The sequence below is a fragment of the Pholcus phalangioides genome, unplaced genomic scaffold (genome assembly GCF_987345545.1).
Source record: "Pholcus phalangioides strain wild (caught in Gottingen) unplaced genomic scaffold, Ppha-v1.0 ptg000016l_1, whole genome shotgun sequence".
Classification (NCBI taxonomy): Eukaryota; Metazoa; Arthropoda; class Arachnida; order Araneae; family Pholcidae; genus Pholcus; species Pholcus phalangioides.
Window position 1 is genome coordinate 8,770,669 of NW_028301609.1, and position 10,489 is coordinate 8,781,157.

The window sequence follows — 10,489 nt, forward strand, 5'->3', positions numbered from 1 at the left end:
CCAATTGGCGTTACAATACAAATACCTAAGGAGAAATATTCATGTTTGGTTTTGGTTCCGTGGAACAGCCTCGCAATCATCCAACAATCTCGGACCCACGAGGCAAATGCGGCCCGCCAAGAAGTTCCATGGAGGAGTTCGAAGACGAACTTCTCTTTCACGGACCGGATGGCCACTGACCATATTTCCTTCATAAAAATACGGAAAACTGATCCATACGGGATATCAACATTCATCGCAAAAAAAAAAGAAGAAAGAAATTGTCAAAGGCAAAAAAAAAACAAGTAAGGTTAACAATTTCAGCCAAAAAATTTCTCAAAGGGAAATAAAGTTTGCCAGTTACAGCAAAAAAATTGTCAAAGGCAAGAAAAGTTGCGAATTTGAGCTAAAATATTCTAAAAGGCAAGTACACCTATTAAAAAAATCTCTAACTCAAGTAAAGTTAAAAATTTTTAAAGACAAGTACAGTGTTGCCAATTATAGCTAAAAAAATATTGTCAAAATCAATTAATTTATAAGTCATGAAATAGTTTGTGAAAGTGTCATGAACATAATAAGCCATGAAAATAATAATAAACCATGAAAATGGCATTCATAAACTAGCTTCTGGTTAAAAAATTCGAATTTTACAATTTAGCGTGTGTTTTTGGACGTTTTCACGGTTGAGAAATTTATAGGTTTGGTATTTACAGATTTCTGCCATCTGTAGGAATTCAAACGAACTGATTTAAATCAATATAAACATTCATATTCTGTGATTTTGTTGTATTTGACCTTTCAAAATAGGATTTCAACATTTTGTAGAGTGATTAGCGAGCACTCTCGGTCCATTTTTAACGCATGGGCCTCACCCTAACGGGAGGGGGGGAGGGATGGTGGCTTCAGATGTATTGAAAGGTATGATTATTTGAAATCTAGCAATGCGATATTCAAGAGAAAGTATATAAACTGGTAGGTTGTGCGTCTGTGAATTTCAACCAGATAGGGGAACCACCTGAACATCACTTGCCTAGAAAATGTCCATGATGCTTTTAATAATACCCTAAAGTCGATTCGTAGTCCACGATGTTAGAACCCTGTCAGCCTATTGGTACTCAAATTCACGAATTAAGAGCTTTAGTTATTTATAACCCTGACTATAGAAGAAAAACACAGGCTGTTCATCCGAGTTGTCGTACGAAATCAAGCATCATCCGCAATGGCCCAAGCAAACGCCATGACACCCCCCCCCCCCGTTATTAACTTTTTTTATACTATAAATTCACTTTTGAGGAGGCCTCAACCCCTGCCCTATGCCTTATCTTTTTAATGAAGCAACCTTTCTTCCGATTTTCAACAGCTACGTTTTAAAGGAATAGGGAAAGCAATTGCATATATACCGACCCATCTTGTAGGGCAAACGTTTCTATATAGATCTGAGTTGCGAGATCCATCCCCAAAGCACCAGAGGGTATATTGACGCTACTCGCGTTTGAGTCTAAATAAAAGATTATTGAAAGTCTAAAAACCGATGCGACCAAAATCCCCAACGTAATCATAAACCTAAAGTAACTACAAGGAATAGATTATTATTTTATAAGGATTTTATTATTATTTCATTTTCTCTTATGTTAATCCTGATTGTATCGGGCTCAATGTTTCCTGATAGATCGCCTCCATAGAGTGTATATAATTGTTTCATTTGTTGAATAAATAGAAGAGACGCTTCCCGACACGATCCCAGCCTCCCAGGATGTGAAGAGAGGAAGTTGTCTTGCACAACAGCTTTAGGCGTGAGCGGTCATCAATCAATCAATCCAAGGAATAAGGAAAAGTGTTTCATTAAGAAAACACAATGTATCTGGGCTTGAAATGCTAAAAGCCGAGGCTTTTAAGAATGCGAGATATCTCGTTAATGCTGCTTAGAGCAGGGTGTCCACAACCTTTTCAGTTCCCGGGCCAGATATCTCGTAATTTTGCCGCTCGCGAGTCAGAAATGTGTATATATAGAGTGATATATACGTGTATATATACATGTGACCCGTATTTTGCGAGACTACCGTAGCTTGGCTTCAACTTTTTCATAAAAAATGTCCACATTTTCTACTTTATTTTCAACGAGACACTTCAATTTCAAGGATTGAGATTATTTTCATCACTCAATTATTAACTTATATTAATGCCTTCGGCAATTTAATTTTTTAATTGGCAACTTTACTCACCTTCACCATTGACAATTTTTTGTGTGACTGAAATTTCAACTGTACTTGCCTTTTACAATATTTTTGGCGGAAATTCGTACCTTTACTTGAATTCGAAATTTTTTTTGGCTAAAATTGGCCCCTCTTCACTTACCTTCTAAAGCTCCTTAGCTTAGCTTAGTGACATTACTTGTCTCTGATAAATATTTTTTTGCTGTAATCGGCAACTTCACTTCCATTTGACAAAAACTGTTTTTGCGATAAATGTCGATATTCCGTATAGATATCGATTTCCCGTATTTTTATGAAGAAAATGTGGTCGCCCCCCCCACCCCCCACCCGTAGGCATTCATCGTGTTGGGTGTGCGTTGATACTTTTCTACCGCGACACCTTTCACGGGCCAGATGACACCTCTTAGCAGTCCGCTTTTTGTCCCACGGGCCGGAGGTTGCGCATCCCTGGCATAGTGGGTTAATCTCAGTTGAGAATTAGGAAGATGAGCTTTCGTTGGTCATTTTTCTTTGCTTCGCTTCGGATTATTAGAAAAGATTTAAATACCTACTATAACGCTTCATGATGAAGATCTATTGATCCCGATCTTTGTGGTCGGTATATCCACATACATCCCATCTTATTCATTTTTTTGGATTCTAAAAGAAAATCTTCTGGAATCATTCCCCCGCTCACTGTCTGAATTGAATGTGTTCACAGAACGTAATCGATTTCCGGAACAATATTACGAAGTTGGGACTCGGATTGACAATCGATATTATCGGTAATAATATGTTTAACGACACCCGGCCGTGATTTATTCGAATCCGGAGAATTTCGCCGTTTGTATTGAAAATCAGTGATTACGTCGTCCCCTGTTAATCCAAATTCGATTCATAATTTATAGATTGTATGGATTTTAATTAATTGGTCTGGAGATGTATGTAGATATCTAGTTTGAATGGATATTGATGTTAATTTGTGACATGACATGCATAAAAAAAATTGTAATATGAAATAATTTTTTGGAGTATTCGGGCCATGAGAAATTATGATGTAATTCTGTATTATACAGTTGAATCCCGTTTTATCGAATACCGTTACAACGAAAAACTCGTTTTAACGGACACTTTTCTAATCCCTCAGATACGCGTACATAGAAACGACGCAGAAGCATTGAATCCCTTTATAACGAAATTCCGTTATAACGAAGTAATTTCTCCGGTCTCTTGGAGTTCGTTACAATGGGATTCGACTGTATTTGTTGGATGTATATTACGAAAATTACATCGATCTGACATATGGGTATTGAGAATATATTACTCACAAAACCATACTGATTTGGGGAGATGCAGGTACTAATTTGAGAATAGATTTCGTCATATAAAGATACCACAGACTCAACAATTTTAGCAGATGATCATGGAATGCTCAGACCTCCATAATTTCCAATTTTATGTCTATCATTTTCTCTTAAGAATTGGAATGATTCTTGCTTTCTTCCATTCAACCGGAAAGATCCGTTTTTAAGGGGCCGTTCAAGTGTTACGTAAGCAAATTTTTAGCCATTTTTGACCCCCCCCCGCCCCCCCCTTGTCAGCAAAATTTCGTCATCACTGCCCCCTACCTCCTAACGCACATTGGTGGGATCAGAAACTACGCGGAAGGGGAGGGGGGTATAGAGGATCCTGTGCCTCCCCCCGTGCGACGACATTTTTATTTTTATATTTTAAGGCAAAAATTATTTTTTCAAATTAAAATTTCTGAAGAAAATACCTTTATATGTTATTATAATCAATTTCTGTTAATTTCAATGTTATTTGAAAGCTATGAACTCAAAATGTATCTTTAAAAAATTCATTGCGACCCACCCTTTAAGCCATATATCGTAAACCCTTGACCCACAGACCAAATGTGGCCCTGAAGGTTATCTAATGTGGCTTGCCCCCCCCCCAAACCTAATTTTGTAAAAATGAACTAAGCGGCACATTTACAAATCGCTTAAATTACCCGTGGCACAATTCCAGAGCATTTAAATGGCCCGTGGCACATTTTCAGTTCACTGAAGTAGGCCTCAAAGATCACTTATGTGTCCCGTGGCACATTTAGAGATATCTTGAGTGACATGTGGCACAGTTTTAGAGAACTTAAGCTGCCCCCAGTGCGGTTCTACATCACTCTATTTACCCGCGGAACATTCCCAGATTACTTAAGTGATGCGTGGCACAGTTCCAGAGCACTCAAGCGGCCCGGAAACATCTCCAGAGCACTTCAGCAAATGGGAAACTCCTTCCCCCCATCGATGCTGACGTAATACTTGAATGACTCCTAACAGGCATATTAAAAATTCGAAGCTTTTTAACAGCTGATTGATGCGAAAATATATTTAGGAAAGAGGTCAAAATGACCGCTTCTATCGTTCTAGGTAGTTCAGAATCAACGTTATTCTAGTGTAAATAACTGGAAAAGCTCGCCCTGCTCATCATAATTCGAAAATACAACGGAGAATTCAGTTTATAATTCCACTGGGCTCTAATGTGAAGAGCTAACGGCCTTCATGTTGCACAATAAGGAATATTCACGAAGGCATACATCAAGTATAATTTTTCGAATCAGAAGTATGCCTCTCTTGGATCAACAGTTCGTAAGTAAAATGCTTCAAGGGAAATTTTATGGGATCACCCAGTATATCTCTTCCAAGTTACTGCCATAGAGATACACGGGGTTTTCCCATAATTCCTCTTGCTGCATTTTAGCGAACCGTTGATGCTAGAGGCGTACTTCTGATTCGAAAAATTATGCAAATAACGTGTAGAACTCAGATACGTCATTCATGTTGCAAGGACTCCACTGAATTGCAGTATCACTGAAATATTTAAATTAAAACAACGGAGAAAAGTTGGGAAAGAACAACGTAAACAAGCCTCTTGTCCCTTAGTTCTTGCTTTTAGTTACTACCAAATTTCCTCCATTTTTTGAAATCAAATGTCTCTGCCCTTGGAAAATGTGAAGGTTTTTTTTTCCCCTTGGGCAATAACTTTTTATAAACTCACCGCCGGTCATGTTAGGTTGTGTTCGAAGTTAGTTGCCAATCACACGATGGCGCGAGTTCGGCAGTAGGATTGCGGTTGCATTGGGAGTTCTGCCACCAGCTTGACAACTTTTTTTCCTTCGCAAGGAAAGAAATGAGGAGCAGTCATTAGATTTTGACTGTTTTTCCCCATGTCAACGGGGCTAAAGTGTTGATTGGGTTTTTGAGGCCATGGTGTCCGCATAAAAAGTTGAATTTTATGTTTTGGTAAATATACAAGTCCTTGTGCAACAGGAATGACGCGTATGAGTTTTACACGTTATTCCGATACTTTTTCCAGTTGGAGGTATGTCTATACGGTCAACGGCTCTCCAGTAAAATGCTGCAATTACGGAAATTAAAATGCGGAACACACACGGAATCACCCTGTATATAGATATGTAAATTTTCATACGACCTCCTACAGGAAAGGAATGTTTGAATTTTATGACTATCTCCAGTTGTACTGCAGGAAATCTACACCGTAACATTTAGATAAAAAATCTTCGAGATATCGATGTAAGGATGTAATATTGATACATTTTAAGGCATATTGAATAATGGTAGAAATTCTTTTTTCTTGAATGATAAAAGCACGAAATGATCGAAATGTCCAAAAAAGTAATGCTAAAATTCACAGTGAAACATGACAAATAAAGTTTCATTCAAACGATATTTTTATCTTTATACAAAAAGCGCCACGTTTTCAAGACAAATAAATTCAATTGGTCGAATGGTCGACGCGTTTCGGCTCTTCAATGGAGAGCCATCATCAGGACTGATTCGTGTGAATTCTGACTACGAGGTCCTGATGACGGCTCTCCATTGAAGAGCCGAAACGCGTCGACCATTCGACCAATTGAATTTATTTGTCTTGAAAACGTGGCAATTTTTGTATAAATTAAAACCAGGCAAAGCACACCACATCAATAATTTTAAAATTATATAGAATTCTATAGAATTATTGAAATATTGAGTTCACTTAGAGATATATACAAAGCCCAGAGATTAAATATGAAGTAATTAGCCGGACTTATGAGTTGGATATATCCATGCAATAACATTGATCCCAACTTTTTATATACATTCTGTCAAGCATGAATATTAATGTCTTCGTAATGCCTTTTGATATTCAACTGCATAAATTTATATGGATTAGGATGTTTTAAAATTAATTATGGGCCCATAAAGTACATCGAAGAAATTCCACAGCTTTAATTAAGCATTTTTGGGAGCTGAAATAGGCAGATGGATATCTTGAAGTTCAGGGGTTCAGGGGTGCTAGGTATTTCGATACCTAGCACCCCTTGAAAAAGGGGAAAAAAAATCATTTCTACATTTCTTTAAATCTAGATTTGTTTATTTCATGAAGTCGCGCAAGAAGTCGCCATATTGGTTAACTCAGACACGGTCTGTATGTCCCTCAAAGAAAGAGGGAGATACCACGTGATCCAAAAAGCCTCATTGAAGAAAACCCGGGCAGCGCCGAGTATTATAGCTAGTAAAAAATATAATTTTTGCACGTTTTTCCCAATTACAATTTAACGGTTTCCGAAAAATTCACCCCGCTAACAATTCACAGCTAGGAATATTCACCGTTTTGATAATTCATCTATTGAAAATTCACATCTGGAAAAATTCACCGACAACAGTGCGACACGTGTCAGTGAGCCAGTAAGTGAGTGAGGAGTGACCGAGTGTTTGAGTCAGTAAATGATGCAGTAGTTAGTGAATGAGCGAGTGGTTCGTGCTGAGTGAGCGAGCGAGTGACAGAGTGAGAGACTTAGAAATAGAGTAAAAGACCTGCGAGTGAGTGGGAGACTTAGTGAAACAGTGTCACAACGAGCGACCCAGTGGTAGACAGAGCGAGTGACAGAATGGCCGATCTAGTGAGCGAACGAGTGACAGAATGACCGATCTAGTGTGTAAGCGCGTGGCCTGGTGATTAAGTGTGTGCGGCAGAGTTAGCGAGTGAGTGAGCAACCTAGTGAATAAGTGAGTGGCCTATAGGAAGTAGTTCAGGGAGTAAATGAGTGACCTAGAGATCAAGTGAGTGACTTACCTACTGAACGAGTGACATAGTGGTGATATGGTGATTGAGTTACCTAGTGAGCCAGTGAGTGACCTAGGGAGTAAATGAGTGACCCAGTGAGTGAGTGATATAATGAGTCACTCATTGACTCATTTGTTCACTCATCAGCTCACTCATTGCCTTATTAACTCATTCAATCATTCATTAGCTCATTCGCTCACTCATTTGCTCACCCACTCGTCCACTCGCTCATTCATTCATTTACTCATTCATACACTCACTCGTTCACTTATTTGCTCACTGACTGTTTCATTCAGTCACTCACTCACTTACTCACTCATTCATTCACGCAGATCGAATTAATGTTTGTGAGTTGTTTGTCGATGTATTTTCCCAGCGGTGAATTTCTGGTGGCGAATTTTCCGAACACGTAATTTCACGGGATTTGAAACTATTACGACTCAGTTTTCTATTTTTTTATGATAATGTTATCCTTAATATACAGGGTGTCCCATCAAGACCCACCCAAACTATACACGTACCAAACTATACTTACTGTAAATTTCTATTAATCCAATTTTGAATCTGTTTGTTTCAGTTTTCGGTCAGTTTTTGCCATTTCCAAAGTGCTCTTTGTTGGGGCTTCATAAAACTATATTTTAGGCGAAAAAATAAACATTTTCTACAAAGTTTTCTACAGAAGCCCTCGAGAAATCACGTTTCGGCTAACGAACGCGATTCCGGAATGAATTATCGTTGTTAGCCTCAGTATCAATGTATATCCTAGTTCCCCAACCTTTTTTGTCCCATTGCCCCCTTGTTCACAAATTTTTTTCTCCCATCGCCCCCAACGCTATCTAACCCATAGGATGCTATGTTATACCCGTAGCTTCTACCGCCCCCCCCCCTAGAAATTTCTATCGCCTCCATGGGGGCGTTAACGCCCACGTTGAGAATCACTGGTGTATACGAAAAAAATGCATTCCCAATCTAGGTATTCCAAAATTTTGTTGTGTATACCTTATGCACATGTCTTCTCCACTCTTTTTCATGACCGTAAACGCTTCGTCTCCTTCTCGCTACCATAAACGTATTATTCACAGAGAAGAGAAAGTTTCCTGCACAAATCTTTATCTTCCACAAAATCCAATACTCACCGGAAAAATCATGAGCTAGAGCTGTAAGGCTATTTTATTCATTCTGGAGTTAGAGCAAAAAGAGTAGGAGATGGATGTGTCGGGTGCGGAGCTGTGGGGATAAGCAGGCTTTAGTAAATGAATTGTTTCTAATCAATGAAAGATTTGCAAATTCCTGTATCAGGGGAAATCTCGAGATTTATTCAAGTTGCTCGTATCAGAATAAAGTTCGGAGGAGAACACACACACACAGTCTTCCTCGCTCTCGACGTAAAATTAATTACGAATGCAAAAGAGCAAACCGTTTCCCTGACCATTTCCTTGGCCTCCATCCATCCCTCTCCGTCCAACCACCTTTTCCTGTACAGGCTATAAACCCTTCTTATATCCCCAAAAGGGCGGAAGGATGGATGTACTCCTATACTCCCTGTTCCGAGCCGAAACTGAAACCTCACCTGGTGACTCCTTTACTCGACCTATTTGCTTTGTTTCGCGTAAATTCAATCAGAAAATTTATAAGGATCCAGTACGAGAGGAGAAGTGGGAAGGGAATGAACGGTTGAGCATTGAATAGGGCTTCCCATTGGCAATGGTATCACGGCGCAAAGCCATCCATTAATTTCGGAATTGCCAATAAAAATTTGCTCCAATGTAGAGATGGGATGTAATTATTGGGATACAAAAAATAATAAACGAAAGTATGAATTAAAGTCGCACGAGGTCATCGTAGTTCTGCGTTGCAGCCAATGTTTCTTCAACTCCAGTTGTTGGCATCATCATCATCAAGAGGTGTGTGTAGATGTTGTAGTGTAAAATCCCCGGGAATGATTGTTTTTACAAATTTCCATATTCACACAATAGAGCGGTATGGAGGGGGGTGTGGTTGGTCACTGATGGAATTCGATGTTTACTGCAACGAAACCTTACATGAACCTCGTAAACATTCCTTCGGGAAATTTCAAACGAATTTATGTATGCCTGGAAGGGGGTTGTGATGTGGCCTAGCGTATTTATGTGCACATAGTTATTACATATTTCGTTTTCTAGTGGAGCCATCTGTCTTCAATATTAGAAGTGAAAGTGGCAAATGCATGTATCTTTTTTTTTTTTTTTTTTGGGAATGCCGTATGGAAGATTTGTTTGCCCTTCGCGGAGTGACCTTTCCAAATTAGACACCAACACGCATTCGGGCCTCGAGGCTGAAAAACTGCAGAAAAACAATTTCAACCCACAACTGTGGCGTCGCAGAGGTTCAAGCATACATCTTGGTGATGAGAGTTCATCCATCACGATGCCCACGTGACAGAACTCTTCCATTGGTCCTCTGAAATGGAACTGATTTCTCTATCAGGAAAAGTAGGTGGTTCAACCTTCGTGGACCAATGAGAACGTTCCCGACAAACAGTGAATTCTGTCAGTCTAACCTGCCTCACTCAGTGAACAGTGACCAACCATAACAAGACACGTTTTATCAAAATCTGAGAAATGTCCAAATATGGGCTAAGATGTCGGCAGCTTATCTGGAGGAGCAAAACAGTAGGAACAAAAAGGGACCATAATAGTTCCCTTAGATCATGCAAGGTTATCAGTCAGTCAAAATATAAGCCTCAAACATCACTCCAAACCGAAGCTTGCGCAGGATGGGGCAAAAAGTTGAGGCTGTGGTGGGGAAGCACAAGGAATTCCTCCCATCGAGAGTAACAAATCTTCAAAGAAGTTAATGTACAGTGGAACTTCTGTTAACGAGCTTAATTCGTTCCACGAACGTGCTCGTTATTCGAATCAAACTCCCTCATAGGAAATAATGGAAACACGGATAATTCGTTCCACAATTATTTATTCATATAAAAATGACTAATCAATGATACAATGCAACAATAATATAAAGAATACAATAAAATACATGTATTGGACGATCCAATGGATTTCAAGAAGTATTGACCTTGGCCCGCGCCTATCCTGGGCTAGAAATCAGTGAACTTTCCTCTTGCGGGGAGGGTGTCTCCCCAGAAAAGCGCAGGGTCGTCTTGAGAGCCCCAACCCCCCCCCCCCGGATTTGGATAGAAATGAGTGTCTAGT